General features: G+C 44.4%; 1 long non-coding RNA gene across 1 annotated transcript; it reads left to right on the forward strand.

The window, feature by feature from the left end:
- The first annotated feature begins 7,463 nt into the window (after positions 1 to 7,463).
- On the forward strand, positions 7,464 to 17,835 carry LOC309616331. The gene is made up of 3 exons (XR_014237427.1): positions 7,464 to 8,671; positions 8,982 to 15,881; positions 16,229 to 17,835. It is a non-coding gene; the product is annotated as an uncharacterized lncRNA (long non-coding RNA).
- The last annotated feature ends 53 nt before the right edge of the window (positions 17,836 to 17,888 follow it).

Below are 17,888 nucleotides of genomic sequence, written 5' to 3' on the forward strand. Positions count from 1 at the left end.
CAAGCTGCCCCCACCCCCACCCCCAAATCCTGTCTTTCCTTCTTATTCCCGCCACCTGCCTACAACCGCCTCCGCCATTCACAACATCTCTCCCACCATCTGTCAACTTCTAGTAAATGGCCGAGCTGTGACTTCGACCCTGGGCCTGGTGTGAAACACTTGGATGGAAGTTTCTATCCACAGGGATTCTCTCGAATTTACATTGTGTCCCCAGGATAGTGTCTCAGAAGCCCAGGCTTGTTCTTAAGTTGAGCCTCTCTGCCACACATACTTCTCTGGGGCGACAACCTGGGCGCTCCTACATCAGAAACCTGCCCCCTCCCCTAAATTGCAGACAAGGTAATTGATCCGAGATTCACAGTAAGGATGGGGCCAAGACCCATTTCTCTCTTGACCTCTGCCCTTGGCCCTCCACAGTTTTTTTCGGATTGCCCTATATTGCGCAAGGAACCTCAAGGACTGGTCTTAGCCACCCCAGAGCCAGTCTTCTGAACTCCAGGCTTCCCACAACCTAGGAAATCGTCACCAGTCCCAGTTACCCCAGCGCTCACTCATCGGAGGCACTCTGAAACCGAGAGAACATGTCTCTGTACATAGTAGAGCGTAGGTTCCTCTGTCTCCCGGCAGAGAGACTTCAGGGAGAGGCAGAGTGACAGGTAAGGAAAGAGTTTACAGCATTAGTATAGCACGCTTGTGAGGCCTACAAGCCGGTGGGCAAGGGAGTGCCATGCCTGGAGAACTTAGTGGGCTACAGTTTTATAATCAAAGGAAAAGTGGAGAGGGGGAGAAGACCACCTTCTTCCTCATTCTTGAGTAGATGGCGAGCTTCCATCATCAGCTCCTCCTCCATGTCAGGTGGGGGAGTTTTCTTGTCCCTACATGGTCAAGCCAGGACTGTCATGGCGCAATGGAAATGAGCAAAAAGGCGGTAACGTATGCTAAAAAAATGGTAAATCATCTCAGGTTTCAGTATAATTTCACCCTTTCCTTATATTTTTGTTTTCAGTGTGCCCAGAGGAGCATGTCCTAGGAATCATTAACCTACTGTGCTCACTGGGCAAGACATGGGCCTCATGCCACCATCGTTTTGTTGTTTGGGGGCATGTCTCATGCTTCTGTTGCATGGTTTTGTTGCTAAGCAAGGCTGCTTGGTTTTGTGGTTACGCAAACATGCTTTCTTGAGTGATCATTAACTTACAGGGGTCTCCCATACTTTTTTCTCTACTTAAAATCCCCTAGTGGGATTAACTAATCACCTACTTTATCCCTTTACTCTGTCCCTATCAACTATGCTAAATGCTTTATATGCATTATTCCATGGACACCTCTCCTGAGAAACTGAGGCCCAGAGATACGTAGGCTTTGCACGAGGTGCAAGTCACTTGCTTGGTGGTCACACAGGAAAGGGTTTAAGCCTCGGTTCCTCAGGTCCCCTCTGCCGGAAGCCTCAGAAAGGCACCACAACGCCATCGTGAGGACGGCGTGAGGTCCGTGCCTGCAGTGCCCAGTAAACGTTCAGCTCTCATTATTTGTACCATCTGCCTTTCGAAGCATTTTCTGCGGCGGGTTGTAAAATTGTTGTATTATTGGTAGCGTTTTTAGTATCGATCCACACACAGTCCCTTATCTGAAAGGCCTAGGACTAGATGGTTTGAATTCCGGATTTTTTATTTTTTATTTTTCAAATTTAGAAGGCAGTAGAATGCATATAACATATATACAGCATTCTGCAGTATTCCCAGTAGGATCAGGGCAGCATTCCATGATCACGTGATATTTCTGCGTTAAATCGTGTGTAGAAAGAAATACTTAGTGGAATAGTTATGAATACCTGATGTCAGTTCAGTCAGGTCTTATTGCTTGAAGAGATTGAGGCCTAATTTATGAAGAAAGTTTGTGGGTAAGAAACTATAACAATGTTTTTAAGTTGTTACTTATTTATTTATGTATTTATTTATTGGGCCTCACTGCACAGCTTGTGGGGTCTTAGTTCCCTGACCAGGGATGGAACCCAGGCCCGGTGCAGTGGAAGTGAAGAGTCCGAACCACTGGACTTCCAGGGAATTCCCTAGTTTGTTTTTTTTTAAAATAATTTTATTTATTTATGTATTCATTTTTGGCTGCATTGGGTCTTTGTTGCTGCACGCTGGCTTTCTCTAGTTGTGGCGAGCGGGGGCTACTCTTCGTTGCGGTGCGCGGGCTTCTCATTACGGTGGCTTCTCTTGCTTCAGAGCACGGGCTCTAGAGTGCAGGGTCAGTAGTTGCAGCACACGGGCTTAGTTGCTCCGCGGCATGTGGGATCTTCCCGGACCAGGGCTCGAACCCATGTCCCCTGCACTGGCAGGCGGATTCTCAACCACTGCGCCACCAGGGAAGTCCCCTAGTTTGTTTTTTTTCTTTTTTTCTTTTTAATTGATAGCATTATTAAGCACCTGCTGTGAACCAGATGCAGGCTACATAGATTATGTAGGTTTACAGGCACTAAACGATTTATTTCAACACATAATACTGGTTTATTAGAGATAAATGAGAAAAAACTCAGGGTATTCCCAAGAAAATAATTGGATTATCAAAGGACGTTAAAACCATTGGTAAAAGGTTGTTGGAGAACAGTCCAGAATTATTACCCAGCAGATGACTTATTCACTAGGGGAAAAAATGTACCTACCTAGTGAGGGGTGGTAGGTTTTGGCAGACACCCTCTTAACCAAGTGATCAAATAATATCCTCAGTAGTGGGACAGCATGACATCAAGGGTCTCTTGATGTGACACCACCATAGGAAGTATACAAAATTGCCTAAGCAGAATTCTTGTTAAAAAAAAAATTTAAACCTACGTTTAGTAATGAGAAAGCAATCAGTATTGAACATGTGGGATATACATAACTGGCCAGGACTTTTCAAAAAAGTCAATATGAAAAACCAGAAAGGAGACCAAAGAGACATAACAATCAGATACAGTTCGTGCACCTTGACTGGGTCTTTTTTTAAAATAAATTTATTTATTTATGGCTGTGTTGGGTCTTTTTTGCTGCTCACAGACTTTCTCTAGTTGCAGAGAGCAGGGGCTACTCTTCATTGCAGTGCGTGGGCTTCTCATTGCAGTGGCTTCTCTTGTTGTGGAGCACAGGGTCTAGGTGTGCAGGCTTCAGTAGTTGTGGCACGTGGGCTTATTTGCCCTGCAGCATGTGGGATCTTCCCGGGCCAAGGATCGAACCCATGTCCCCTGCATTGGCAGGCAGATTCTTAACCACTGCGCCACCAGGGAAGTCCCCTTGACTGGGTCTTGAATTGGTGATTTCCTTTGGGTTCTGTCTTGCTCGGGGCTGGTTTTCTTTTCCTGTCTGATGATCTAGCTTGTTCCTTGCCATTCTCAACTGAGGAGCAAAGCTGGTGTCTGGTAGGTGATGGGACTGTGCTTCCTGTTGTAAATGTTGGGCTGTTTTCCCGCCAGGTCTCAGGGTGAATGGGAGCTTTGTGTCTGGGTGTGGGGCTTGCTGCCCGGCTGGCCTCACATGTGGATGATGAGAGACCAGAAGCCCCACTTCCGGCTGCCCCTCCCCTCCTCCACAAGTGCCAAAATAGGACTGGCTTTTTCCAGAAGCTGACACCTAGCCTAGTTACCACCTCAGGCTGGCAGAGAGCTGGATCTCTTTAGGGAAGCGCCCTTCGAGTCTTGTTTTCCTGCCCATGAATGTTGGGTGGCCTGTGCCCTGGGGAACGGGGGAGGAGGGGGTGACGGAAGCGTGGAAAAACTATCATCTGAGCCTGCCTTGGCCATTTTTTCTCACTCCTGCCTACTCCCTACAACCCGGGTCGTGCTGGGCCCCCTCTTCCCTGCAGTCCTGTCCTGAATGCGATGACCTCTTCACTCTGATTCACGTCCCCAAGCCTCTACCAGGTTTGTCTACCAGAAAAGTGTGGGAATCTCTTACATGTGGGTGGTCTCTGTAGTAGGCTGAATAAAGACCCCCTGAACATATCCATGCCCTAATCCTTGGGACCTGTGAATATTACCGAATGTGGCATAAAATATTTTACAGACTTCTAACCTCCAGAACTGTAAAAGAATAACTTTTGTTGTGTTAAGCCATTGAGTTTATGGTAATTCGTTACAGCAGCAACAGGAAATGAATCCAGTCTCCTCCCCCATCCCTTTGTACTGTCAGTTGATTTCCTTTTTTATTCCATTACTTTATAGAAATGGGAGTGTATCATAACCTCTAAGGTGCTAAGACGGTGGGCCCTGGGTCAGACTTTATCTCCTGGTGACACCGCTGATTACTGAGTGACCCAAGGCAGGTCACTTTGTTGTCTCACTGTGTTGTCATTTTCCTTGTGGCATGAAGGTCAAACTGGATGACGCAGAAGTCGCCTCCAGCTTCTATCAGGCCTACAGATCTGTTTTGTTTAGCTTTCAGTGTTTCAAAGTTTCTCATTGTATTTATTTTGAATTGGATAATATATTTACATGGTATAAAAATTTTAAAGTATAAGAAAGGTTTCTAGGGCTAATCTCTCTTCTACCACTGCCCTCAGCTACCCCAGTTTTCCCCTCGATTCAGACATGTTCTTGCAGAGATTTTCTATACATGTACAGGGAATAATGCAGACACACACTCTCTTAAAATAAACAATAACATACCATATACTCCCTGTTTGACACTTTGCTTTTACCGTATAATATATATTAAAAAAATTCTTTTCCTTTATGGTGTATTACAGGATATCGAATATAGTTCTCTGTGCTCTACAATAGGACCTTGTTGTTTATCCATTCTATATATAATCATTGGCATCTGCTAATCCCAAACTCCCAATCCATCCCTCCCCCACCTCCCCTCATTTAATATACTTTGATGATCTTTCCATATCATTACATAGAGAGCTTCCTTATTTATTTACTTTTATGTGTGGGGGTACCCCATGTTTTACTCTCATCCTTTAATGATGGAAATATAGGGTATTTCCAATATTTTGTTGTTACCAACAGTGCTGTCATATACAGTGTGTGTCGTCATAGTATGTGTATATTTCTGAAAGTGGAACTGCTGGGTCACAAGATATGTGCATGGTTGTAACTTTAAAAAGGAACAATGACAAGTGTTGTTGAGGGTGCGGGTAAATCGGAACCCTCATACACTGCTGCTGGTGAAAACATAAAATGGTGTAGCTGCTTTGGACAACAATCTGACAGTTCCTCAAAAAGTTGAACTTAAGAGTTCCCATAAAACCCGCAATTCCACTCCTAGGTATATACTGTAGAGAAAGAAAAACTTATCTCCACACAAAAACTTGTACACAAGTGTTCATAGCAGGATTATTCATGATAGCCAAAAGATGGAAACAACCCAAGTGTCCATTAATTAATGAATAGATAAGCATAATGTGATATTTCCATGCAATGGAATTATTGAAATGGGATTACTGAGCCAGAAAAAGGAATGAAGTATGGATACATGTGACCACATGGATGAACCTTGAAATCATGTTGATAAGTTAAAGCAGCCAGACACAGAAGGCCACATGCTGTACTGATTCCATTTACATGGAAATGACCAGAATAGGCAAATTTACAGAGGCAGAAAGTAGACTAGTGGTTGCCAAGGGCTGGAGGAATTGCAGAGAACGGGGAGATGATAATGTTCTGGAATTAGGTAGTGGTGATGATTGCACAAGATTGTAAATATACTAGAAACCACAGACTCAAACACTTTAAAATGATTAATTGTTTTGTTATGTGAATTCTATCTCAATAAAAAAGTGATACTTACGAAAAAGTATGTGCATAAAATTTTCTTAGCTACTGCAGAATTACCCATTACTCACCAGTAATGTATGCAAACAGCCATTTATCCATGCTGCTGGATTTGCCAACAACCATGGGGCTTGTGTGTAAACAGGAATACTAACTAATCTTTGTTCTTTGATAAAATCGTTAAGCAGTTATTCTTCTATATCAGAATTCCCTAACCAATTAAACACTCCTTCCAAATGCAATCACTTAAACCCTTCACAAATCTAATATCAGATCTTTGCAAATGTTGTAAATACCTTAACGAATAGATGAGGCAATTGTGTGATATTATAATGATTATAAAACTAATTACTTGTACTGACACGTCACAAATGTGCTGACACCATGGGTTTGAATTTGCTTCTTTACGATGGCTGTTCCAATGTGTATTCTTCTTTCCTGTTGGGAGTATGATTTTTATTTGCCAATGTAAAGAGTCAGAGTTATTGCCTCAGAGCTGCTGAGGTTTTGGGTGGGGGTGGAACCAGTTTCGGGATGGCCGTTGATTCAGGACCAGTGATGGGATGGGAGAGCACCCACCACAGCGGCCCACTGACGTGGTCTTTCCTCAAGACTGTCCACGGTATTGGCTCTGAACAAGCAGATAGGCTGGCACTCTTTGTTCTGAGCAGGATCTGTTTCTTTTTCTTCTTTCTTTCTTTTTTTAATATTTATTTGGCTGCGTCGGGTCTTAGTTGCGACACGCGGGCTCTTCATTGTGGCGCGTGGGCTTAGTTGCCCTGCAGCATGTGGGATTCTAGTTCCCCAACCAGGGATTGAACCCGAGTCCCCTGCATTGGAAGGCGGACTCTTAACCACTGGACCGCCAGGGAAGTCCCTGAGCAGGACCTGTTTCTATACAGTCAAATCCAAAGCCTTTCGTCAGTGTGGCTTAATAAAACCCCAGCTTATTTTTTTTAATAAATTTATTTATTTATTTATGTTTGGCGGCGTTGGGTCTTCCTTGCTGTGCACAAGCTTTCTCTAGTTGCGGCGAGCGGGGGCTACTCTTTGTTGCAGTGCACGGGCTTCTCATTGCGGTGGCTTCTCTTGTTGCGGAGCACGGGCTCTAGGCGCGCAGGCTTCGGTAGTTGTGGCACACGGGCTCAGTAGTTGTGGCTCGCGGACTCTAGAGCGCAAGCAGTAGTTGTGGCGCACGGGCTTAGTTGCTCCGCGGCATGTGGGATCTTCCTGGACCAGGGCTCAAACCCGTGTCTTCTGCATTGGCAGGTGGATTCTTAACCACTGTGCCACCAGGGAAGTCCTTAACTGTTCAATTTTCTTTGGACACTCAACAGAAGCTTCTAAAAAGCGAAACCTTCCCAAGTACTTAACTCTTACAATAAATTACAATAGTGTCAAGATCTTTTAAATATTCTAGTACCATTTACTCTGTTTGAAAAACTCCCTTTCACGTTTCAGTGACAAATTACAAGTCTAAAATAAAATATTACTCAATTAGACACTTCAAGTTGGAAGACTTACATTTACAGGACACATTGGTCACATTTTCTCCTATGCCAAATTCTCTTAAACATTTCAAATATATTAAATACCAAATATCCCAGATGATTCTTAAACATAACACAAAAGTATTAATTCTGTGGGTTCACCTGACTTTCTCTGATTATAAGCCTTCTTACAACTAACTGGGCATTAAAAGACACTCTTAAGGAAAATTTTACTAGTGAGGTGAGGTTGATTCTTGGCCAGGAATTTGGGACTGGAACAGGAGCTCTGACTTGCTGGTTATGAAAAAACCCACGGGGCCCTTTATAAATAGTTACCAAAACAAAGCGGCTTCACAGGCTACCAAGTTCTTGTCCCCTGGGTTGCATCCCAGGTCGGGGTGTACCATTACCTGCCATGTGTACCATTTCACAGCCAGTGAAATCAGAGGAAGTCTGCGGCACTAGACGGGTTGTTCACATCCGGATTGGCATCAGCTGGTCTGTCGACTGCCCAGCTCTATTCTGCATTCTTTCCTAAGACTCACTGTTGGGCCTGGCCATAACCCCTGGAGATAGCTAAATGATGTCCAGTGTGTTAATGGCATCATGTAGCATCCCTTTGCCTGGCTCTGCTCCTGGCCAGGCTGAAGTCAGGGCTGTGACCCGGAGATGAACAGGGATGTCTTAGAAGGTCCCACAGGGATTGGAGATCAGAGATTTGGAGATTGTCCCTGGGAGGGATCAACTCTCACTATTATGGCAACGGAATGGGAGTGTGGCAAGTGTACAACCAGCCTGGAATTAACCACCCTGGGTGTGGGGGGAGCAGCTGAGCTCAAATTGTTTTTGTTTTTGTTTTTGTTTTGGCGGTGCCATGTGGCTTGCGGGATCTTAGTTCCCTGACGAGGGATTGAACCCGGGCCACGGCAGTGAAAAACGCTGAGTCCTAACCACTGGACCGCCAGGGAATTCCCTAGGTTCAAATTCTTAAAAACCCCAGAGGCCCCATGGCCTGGAGGAGGGGATGCAAGGGGCCGACGTGGAGGAAGATCAGAGATCAGGCTCTTGGGGGGGCGCTGGAGGGGGACAGTGGAAGGGTGGCAGGACGCTGGCCAAGTGAATTCACAGCCCAGCCAAGAGGGGGTGAGGAGGCAAATGAGTCAGCCTGGCCATGAGCACCTACCGCATGCAGCGCCTACTATGTGCGGAGCACCTTTCTGGGTCCTGCTGTCTCCGAACTAGATGAACCATAACTGAGGTGAGAGGTAATCCTGCCCGGGACCACAGCCAGCTGGTGGCAGAGATGGGGCCGATTTTGCATGTATTTTGAAGGGCTCCAGAGCACGTGGGCTTAGTTGCCCCGTGGCGTGTGGGATCTTAGTTCCCCGACCAGGGCTCGAACCCGTGTCCCCTGCATTGGTAGGTGGATTCTTTTATTTATTTATTTATTTATTTATTTAATTTATGGCTGTGTTGGGTCTTCGTTTCTGTTCGAGGGCTTTTTCCAGTCGTGGCAAGCGGGGTCCACTCTTCATCGCGGTGCGCGGGCCTCTCACTATCGCGGCCTCTCCTGTTGCGGAGCACAGGCTCCAGACGCGCAGGCTCAGTAGCTGTGGCGCACGGGCCCAGCCGCTCCGCGGCATGTGGGATCTTCCCGGACCAGGAATCGAACCCGTGTCCCCTGCATTGGCAGGCAGACTCTCAACCACTGTGCCACCAGGGAAGCCCGGTAGGTGGATTCTTAACCACTGGACCACCAGGGAAGTCCCGGATTGAAATTTTTTATGATTGTTTAAATGTTAAAATAAGGATGCTGCTAAGTGTTCTACGAACCCCAGGACAGCCCCTTACGGCCAAGGATCAGCCAGGCCAAAACGGCAGTAGTGCTGAGGGTGAGAAACCCTGCCCTAGAGACACTTGTGCCCATGACCCCAGAGGCATGTACGAGAACGTTCATTGCAGCAGTGAGTAATAATAGTCCCCAAACTGGAGACAACACGCATGTCTGTCAAGAGTGGAAGAGACGCACATATTGTAGTTTATTCACATAATGAACAAAATTAACAAGCGATAGCTATTTCATCAAAATGGGTGAATCCCACTTCGTTGCTGAATGAAAGAAGCAGGTCACAGAATACATGCTGTATAATTCAAAAGCAAATATATATATATATATATATATATATATATATATATATATATATATGAAATACATAGATACAAAACACTAAACACACACACACACACACACACACAGACACATACCAAGAAATTATTACCAAAAATCAAGATGTTGATGATCTCTGAGTAAGCTGGAAGGGGAAAGACGGGGAAGGACCCACAAGGGGCTTCTAAGGCACTGGCAATGTTCTATTCCAGAACTTAGTTGGTGGACACATAAATATTTATTTTATTTTTGTTTAAAAATAAACACACATGGGACTTCCCTGGCGGCGCAGTGGTTAAGAATCCGCCTGCCAATGCAGGGGACACGGGTTCGAGCCCTGGTCCAGGAAGATCCCACATGCCACGGAGCAACTAAGCCTGTGCACCACAACTACTGAGCCTGCGCTCTAGAGCCCTCGAGCCACAACTACTGAAGCCTGTGCGCCTAGAGCCGGTGCTCCGCAACAAGAGAAGCCACCGCAATGAGAAACACGTGCACAGCAACAAAGAGTAGCCCTTGCTCGCCGCAACTAGAGAAAGCCCATGCGCAGCAACGAAGACCCAACACAGCCAAAAACAAACAAACAAATAAATAAATAAATAAAAAATAAACACACATAACATCCACATTTTTGACACGTAGGGTTTCCTAGGAAACAGACTTTGAGGTAGAGATTTGCAGTCCAAACAGCTGGTTTCTGGGAAGAGCTCTCTGGGGCAACATTTATAAGGAAGAGAGGAGGCAGGAAAGGCACAGGGAGAAGTTGACGTGGTTGCAGCAGGGCCTCAGTCCATCCTACAGGGAAACTGGAGTGGATGGCCTTCTGGGTTGTCCCTAATTGAGGCATGGAGTCAGGCTTTTTTTTTTTTTTTTAATGTATTAATTAATTAATTTTGGCTGCGCACGATCTTCGTTGTGGCGTGTTTAGTTGCACATGTGGGATCTAGTTCCCCGACCAGGGATCGAACCCGGGCCCCCTGCATTGGGAGCGTGGAATCTTACCCACTGGGCCACCAGGGAAGTCCCTGGAGCCAGGCTTTTGTCCCCTCATTGACCAGACATGGAATATGGGCTGCTCCTAGGAAAGGGACATAAGCTTGAGCGAGATGGTTCTCTTCAGCTGAGGGCATTGCCCAGAAAGACGCTCAGCTCTAAGCCATCAGCTGCCAACACCCCTGACAGCTGGTGGAAAGAATTCCTCCATCCTGAAGAGGGGATTTGGGTGGCATATCATACCAACCAGTCCACTTTCCTACCTATGACAATTTCACATCAAAAAAAAAATTTTTTAATCTACTAATGTGACACACCATATTATCAACTTAAGGGAGATGAAACATTAGATGGAGTTCAACACTCATTTATAACAAAACCTTTGTGACCAACTAGAGATAAAAGGGAGGCATCAGCGTGATATAAGGACCCCACTGGAAACCTTAAAAATATCCAAATTAATTAGAGAAATTCCCTGTAAAGAACAAAAACGAAATTTCAGCCCGTCTGCTGGATTAAAGATCAACATACAAAAATATCATTAAGACTCCTCTAATAATAGCAATGACCAATTAGAAAATATAATTCTTAAAAAAGATTCCATTCTCTTATACAACAGAAAAGTAAGGTGCATAGCCCAAATGCCAAGGAAAGATGTTCAAGTTCATTTTGGAGTAAATTATGAGACTTCATTAAAGGATGACAAAGATGACCTCAACAGGGAGACAGATGCTATGTCATAGAGTAGTTAAGATGAATGAATGAGACCAGACACAAAAGGACAAATATTGTAAGATTCCACTTTTATGAGGTGACTGGAATAGGCAATTTTATACAGACAGAAAGTAGGATAGAAGTTACCAGGGGCTGGGGGTGGGGAGGAAGAACGGGGAGTTATTGTTTAATGGGTACAAAATATCTATTTGAGATGATAAAAAAGTTCTGGAATGGATATTGGTGGTTGTACAACATTGTGAATGTACCTAATGCCACAGAATTGTATGCTTAAAAATGGTTCATGCTATGTTTATTTTACCACAATAAAATAAAGAGTCTCAGGGAAACAACTCCTGAGGGAACCATGTAAAAACAATTTTTAATGAATTAGATACACATAAATCCATATGGATACATGTAAGAACTGTAATGTTGAGTGAAAAAAACAAGTTGCAAAAGATGAATATGAAAATATGACATTCTCTGTATTCATTAGAATTTGGGTTTGGCTGTGTAAAATAGACACTCGAAATCATAGTAACTTAAACAAGATATAAGTTTATTTTCAAATGGGACCTAATGAAACTTAAAAGCTTTTGCACAGCAAAGGAAACCATAAACAGGACAAAAAGACAACCCTCAGAATGGGAGAAAATATTTGCAAATGAAGCAACTGACAAAGGATTAATCTCCAAAGTTTACAAGAAGCTCATGCAGCTCAATATCGAAACAACAAACAACCCAATCCAAAAATGGGCAGAAGACCTAAATAGACATTTCTCCAAAGAAGATATACAGATTGCCAACAAACACATGAAAGAATGCTCAACATCATTAATCATTGGAGAAATGCAAATCAAAACTACAATGAGATATCATCTCACACCGGTCAGAATGGTGATCATCAAAAAATCTACAGACAATAAATGCTGGAGAGAGTGTGGAGAAAAGGGAATCCTCTTGCACTGTTGGTGGGAATGTAAATTGATACAGCCACTATGGAGAACAGTATGGAGGTTCCTTAAAAAGCTAAAAATAGAACTACCATATGACCCAGCAATCCCACTACTGGGCATATACCCTGAGAAAACCAGAATTCAAAAAGAGTCATGTACCAAAATGTTCATTGCAGCTCTATTTACAATAGCCAGGACATGGAAACAACCTAAGTGTCCATCGACAGATGAATGGATAAAGAAGATGTGACATATATATACAATGGAATATTACTCAGCCATAAAAAGAAACGAAATTGAGTTATTTGTAGCGAGGTGGATGGACCTAGAGTCTGTCATACAGAGTGAAGTAAGTCAGAAAGAGAAAAACAAATACCGTATGCTAAAACATATATATGGAATCTAAGGAAAAAAAAAAAAAGGTCATGAAGAACCTAGGGGCAAGACAGGAATAAAGACACAGACCTACTAGAGAATGGACTTGAGGATATGGGGAAGGGGAAGGGGAAGCTGTGACAAAGTGAGAGAGTGGCGTGGACATATATACACTACCAAACGTAAAATAGATAGCTAGTGGGAAGCAGCCGCATAGCACAGGGAGATCAGCTCGGTGCTTTGTGACCACCTACAGGGGTGGGATAGGGAGGGTGGGAGGGAGGGAGACGCAAGAGGGAAGAGATATGGGAACATATGTATATGTACAACTGATTCACTTTGTTATAAAGCAGAAACTAACACACCATTGTAAAGCAATTATACTCCAATAAAGATGTTCAAAAAAAAAAAGATATAAGTTTATTTCTCTCTAAGGGCAAATTCAGGAGTAGGCTGTGCAGGTTGGGCATGGTGACTCTAGGATCTAAGCTGCTTCTGGCTTCTCATTCTGCCAACATTAATTAGGATGCGGCTGTTGTCCTCATGACCCGCGATGTAACTACAGCCATCACATCTACTTTCCGAGAAGCAGGAATGCTGAAGAAGGTATAGAAAAGGCATGCTGCCCCCCACCCTAAAGTCATATCTTAGAAGTTTCCCATCACTTTCCCTACGTTCCACCAGCTGGCACTTAGTCACATGGCCACACTTGGCTGCAAGGGAAGCTGGGAAATATAGCTTTTATTTTAGGAAGCCTTGTGATCAGAGATATCAAGGGCAGAATGGACATTGGAGGACATCAAGTAGTTAATCTCACATGGTCCATGACAGAGACTGCTAACTTCATCAGTTTCCTCATATCCATTTTCCCTTTCTTTCTTTTTTTTTTTAAATTTTATTTATTTATTGGCTGTGTTGGGTCTTCGTTGCTGTGCGCGGGCTTTCTCTAGTTATGGCGAGTGGGGGCTACTCTTCGTTGTTGTGTGCGGGCTTCTCATTGCGGTGGCTTCTCTTGTTGCGGAGCACGGGCTCTAGGCGCGCAGGCTCAGTAGTTGTGGCGCACGGGCTTCGTTGCTCCACGGCATGTGGGATCGTCCTGGACCAGGGCTCGAACCTGTGTCCCCTGCATTGGCAGGCGAATTCTTAACCACTGTGCCACCAGGGAAGCCCTCCATTTTCCCTTTCTTCCTTTTTCTACTAAAAGCCCCCAAGTTTTAGCTGGCCACCCAGCCACAAACTACTTTTCCCAGTCTCCTTTGCAGCTAGATGTGGCCATGTGACTAAGTTCAGGCCAATGGGATATGGGATATGAGTAGAGATATCGTATGTGACTTCTAGCTCATCTCCTTGAAAACAAACCCAATTTCCCATACTTCCCCTTCTCCCCTTACCCACTGGTTGGGACAGAGCAATTTTAGCAGCTTTCTTGGATCTGGAGATGGAAGACACATGTTGAAGATGGTAGAAATGATAAGTCAAGGATAAGAGCCATCTACCTGCCCCAGACCGCCCACCAACCTATAAATTATTAAATAAGATATGAGCTTCCATGTTGTTGTAGATACTGTGTGTTCAAGTCTGTTACAACAGCCTAGGCTGCATCTTAATTAATATAGAAATTGATACCAGAAGTGGAATGCTGATGTAGAAAATAAATCTCTAAGACATGTGGCATTGTCTTAGTGATCATGCAGCAGGTGGCAAAGGCTGGCTGTTGTAGGATGAGAACCGGTGACCTTTATTGTGCCAGGAGAAAACATTTTGTAGAACTCTCTTCTTTGACAATGAGGTTAGCAGCCCATTGTTCACCTGAGCTTGTAGCCCTAGGGAACTGGTTGGAAAACTCAAAGTATTGTTGGTGTGTATACTGCCCATTTTTGCTTTTTGCAATATCCTTATAAGAGAGATGAGCTCAGGCAGGAACTGGCCAGTTTGTAAGTAGAGATGGAAGGAACTGGACTCTACTAAGGGATTCTTCTCTGCCTGTGGCCTGTAGTCTGAGATAACAAGGCTCCAGACACTCACCACCTAGTAAAGTTGGACAAGCTAACACTCTGTGCTCCTGTCATTCAGATCCCTTCTCAAAAGCTTCCATACAATGTCTCCATGAGACAGTAGAAGGCAACCCAGATGCAAACATCATATGGAAGATGTTGGCATCACACTCAAGCTATTGATTCAGCTGGCCTGAAGGTTGCGACCCTTTAGTCAAGGGAGAGAGGGTTGGGCTGCTCAAAGAGTCAGAGAGATAAAAAAGAAAGTTCCTCATATTTTAGAACAGCAACTAGAAGAGATTTGGGGCTGTGGCTACATTCACATAGAACTGAATGGGGAACTGTGAAGAAAAGAGTCAACACAGCTGGCCTGGGGTTTCTATCTTTAGAAGGACCTGCTTACAAGATTGGCTCTTGGGACTTCCCTTGAGGTGCAGTGGTTAAGAATCTGCCTGCCAATTCAGGTGACACAGGTTCACGCCCTGGTCCGGGAAGATCCCGCGTGCCACAGAACGACAAAACCCATGTGCCACAACTACTGAGCCCACGTGCCACAACTACTGAAGCCCGCGCGCCTAGAGCCCGTGCTCTGCGACAAGAGAAGCCACCACAATGAGAAGCCTGCACACCACAACAAAGAGTAGTCCTGCTAGCTGCAACTAGAGAAAGCCCGTGCGCAGCAACGAAGACTTAACGCAGCCAAAAATAAATAAATTTTAAAAAAACACACACAAAAAAACTTGTCTTAAGTATCAGTACCATGCAAATATTAAAAAAAAAAAAAAAAAAAAAGAATGAGGTATACCTGTATTGCCTCCTGGGATACAGGGGCCAGATAGAGGAGGTGTGGCTCTGGATTGGCTCATTAGCATATCAAAGGGAGACTCAGGCTGGGTTCTTCGCTACTGAGAAGAATCGGCCAGCCCTGGGAGGGGTGGTCTCTCCCCAGCCAGAAACGTCTTTTAAAAGCTGTCAAAATGTCATAATGAAACCGAGTGCGGCCCTTTTGTCCCCGTTTCTTGTAAGCAAGACTCCAGCCTTCATGACCTTCCCTGAGTTCCAGAGGGACAGTTGCTAATCAGGGGAGGAGCAGCCAAGAAATCACCTGAGGCGAGATTGAAGGGACCGGAGAAGCTCATCAAGATTACAAGACCAGGACTTCCCTGGTGGTCCAGTGGTTGAGATTCTGCACTCCCAGTGCGGGGGCCTGGGTTCCATCCCTGGCAACTAAAGAAAAGATCCCGCATGCATGCCGCAACTAACACCCAGTGCAGCCAAATAAATAAATGTTTTTTTGAAAAAAAGAAAGATTAGAAGACCGAACACCTGAGAGACGAGACTGAAGGAGTGCAGGTCCTACACACACCCTAATCTTTTCAGAGACCCCACCTTTGAATCATTGTTATAAAACCCCTCCTCAGGGCTTCCCTGGTGGCGCAGTGGTTGAGAATCTGCCTGCCAATGCAGGGGACACGGGTTCGAGCCCTGGTCTGGGAAGATCCCACATGCCGCGGAGCAACTAGGCCCGTGAGCCACAATTACTGAGCCTGCGCGTCTGGAGCCTGTGCTCCGCAACAAGAGAGGCCATGATAGTGAGAGGCCCGCGCACCGCGATGAAGAGTGGTCCCCACTTGCCGCAACTAGAGAAAGCCCTCGCACAGAAACGAAGACTCAACACAGCCATAAATAAATAAATAAAAGAACGTGAATTTCTTTAAAAAACAAAACAAAACAAACAAAAAAAAAACAACAAAAAAACCCTCCTCAAATCCTCCCAGGTTGGGACACAGTTTTTCGAGGCAGAAGCCCGCTGTGGCCCCCTTTGCCTGGCAAAGCAATAAAGCTATTCTTTTCTACTTCACCCAAAACTCTGTCTCGAGATTCGATTCGTCACTGGTATACAGAGAGGCTGAGCTTTTGGTAACAGTAATACAGAGAAAACAAACTATTGTGTATGTGTATAAAATACATACGTATTATATATATATATATATATAAAATACATATGTACGTATATATATGTATACATTGATCATTGATTTTTTTAAATCATACATGCAGATGAAATACCCAGAAAATACAAATATCCCTTTTCCTTTGAGATATAATTGAGAGGTAATATTGTATTGTAGATTTCCCTTTTTCTTTTCCTCCTTGGAAGTTTACTCAGATCCCTAGAAGGAAATTCAGCATTCGGGGTTAACATCATGGCCACCTGAATAGGTAGGGTTGCTGCAGCCTCCAGGCCTAAGAGCTGGAATGTTTTCTTTCTTCTTTTTCCTCTGGCTTATCTAAAGCTTCGATCCAGTCTTGGGAATGGCTTTTAACCTATTTTCCTTCTACTTGGAGAGGAGAGAACAATGCAAACTTTTAAACTTTTTGGTTCACCTAAAACCCATCTTTGGGAAGTCTGGCCCTTTTCTCTTCCCACCTAGAATAGGGAGCAACTACAAACTAATATTTATTGTCTTTGACGCACCCCAAACTCCCACCTGGAGGAAAGTGGGAAAAATCAAAGGCATCATCAGGCTGCATTATCTTCTTCACTTCTGGGCCAAAGTTAGCCAGGGGGTCCTGTGGGCCAACTCCCCAGGGGTTGGACCTATTGTTTTAATTGCATAGGTAACTTCTACCTCTCACAACATGTTTTTGAACCCAAGTTCATGAGCTTGACACACAGTGAGGCCAAACAAACGGAAACATCAAAGTTTGGAGCACAGAGAGATTTACTGCAAGGGCCAAACAAGGAGAACAGGCAGCCCATGCTCAAAAGACTTGAATTCCTTGAGGTTTTCAGGGAAGAGTTTTTTAAAGGTAACATTTGGGCTGAGAGCTGCAGGGTGTATGACTTTCTTCTGATTGGCTGGTGGTGAGGTAACAGGGTGGTATCCAAAGAATCTCAATCATCAGTCTTCTGGTTCTGACAAGTCTGGGGTCTCAGCATGTAGTTGCCATCCTCTGCCTGCATGGGGGCTTTAGTTGCTGCAGAAGAACTCAAAAATATGTATGAGATTGTTATGTATATCCCTTGAGGAGGAAGTAGGACTCTGTTTTTTTCCCTGCATTATTGTTCCTTGACTCCTTTTCCTTTCATTCTGCATTCCCTCACTTCCCTAGTTAGTAACTGTTTGAATCTGCCCTTTGGAACTGTTGACAAAAATAGTCAATAAACAATCTATAATAGGAATAGAAAAGAGTTTATCTGAGCCAAACTGAGGACTATAGCTTGGGAGATGCCCTCTCAGATAACTCTGGGGAACTGCTCCAGAGAAGCATGGTTTTCAACACGGTTTAATAACTTGTCAGAACAAAGAACACCAAACAAGTCAGGGATACATTCCTTCAAGGTTTAAAAAAAAAAAGAAAAGAGAAAAGAGAAGAAAAAGATCAACATGTACACAGTGAGTCAGTATGGCCTTGGCAAGGGAGTCTTATCAT

This window comes from Balaenoptera borealis, assembly GCF_965194805.1.
Source record: "Balaenoptera borealis genome assembly, chromosome: 19".
Taxonomy (NCBI): Eukaryota; Metazoa; Chordata; class Mammalia; order Artiodactyla; family Balaenopteridae; genus Balaenoptera; species Balaenoptera borealis.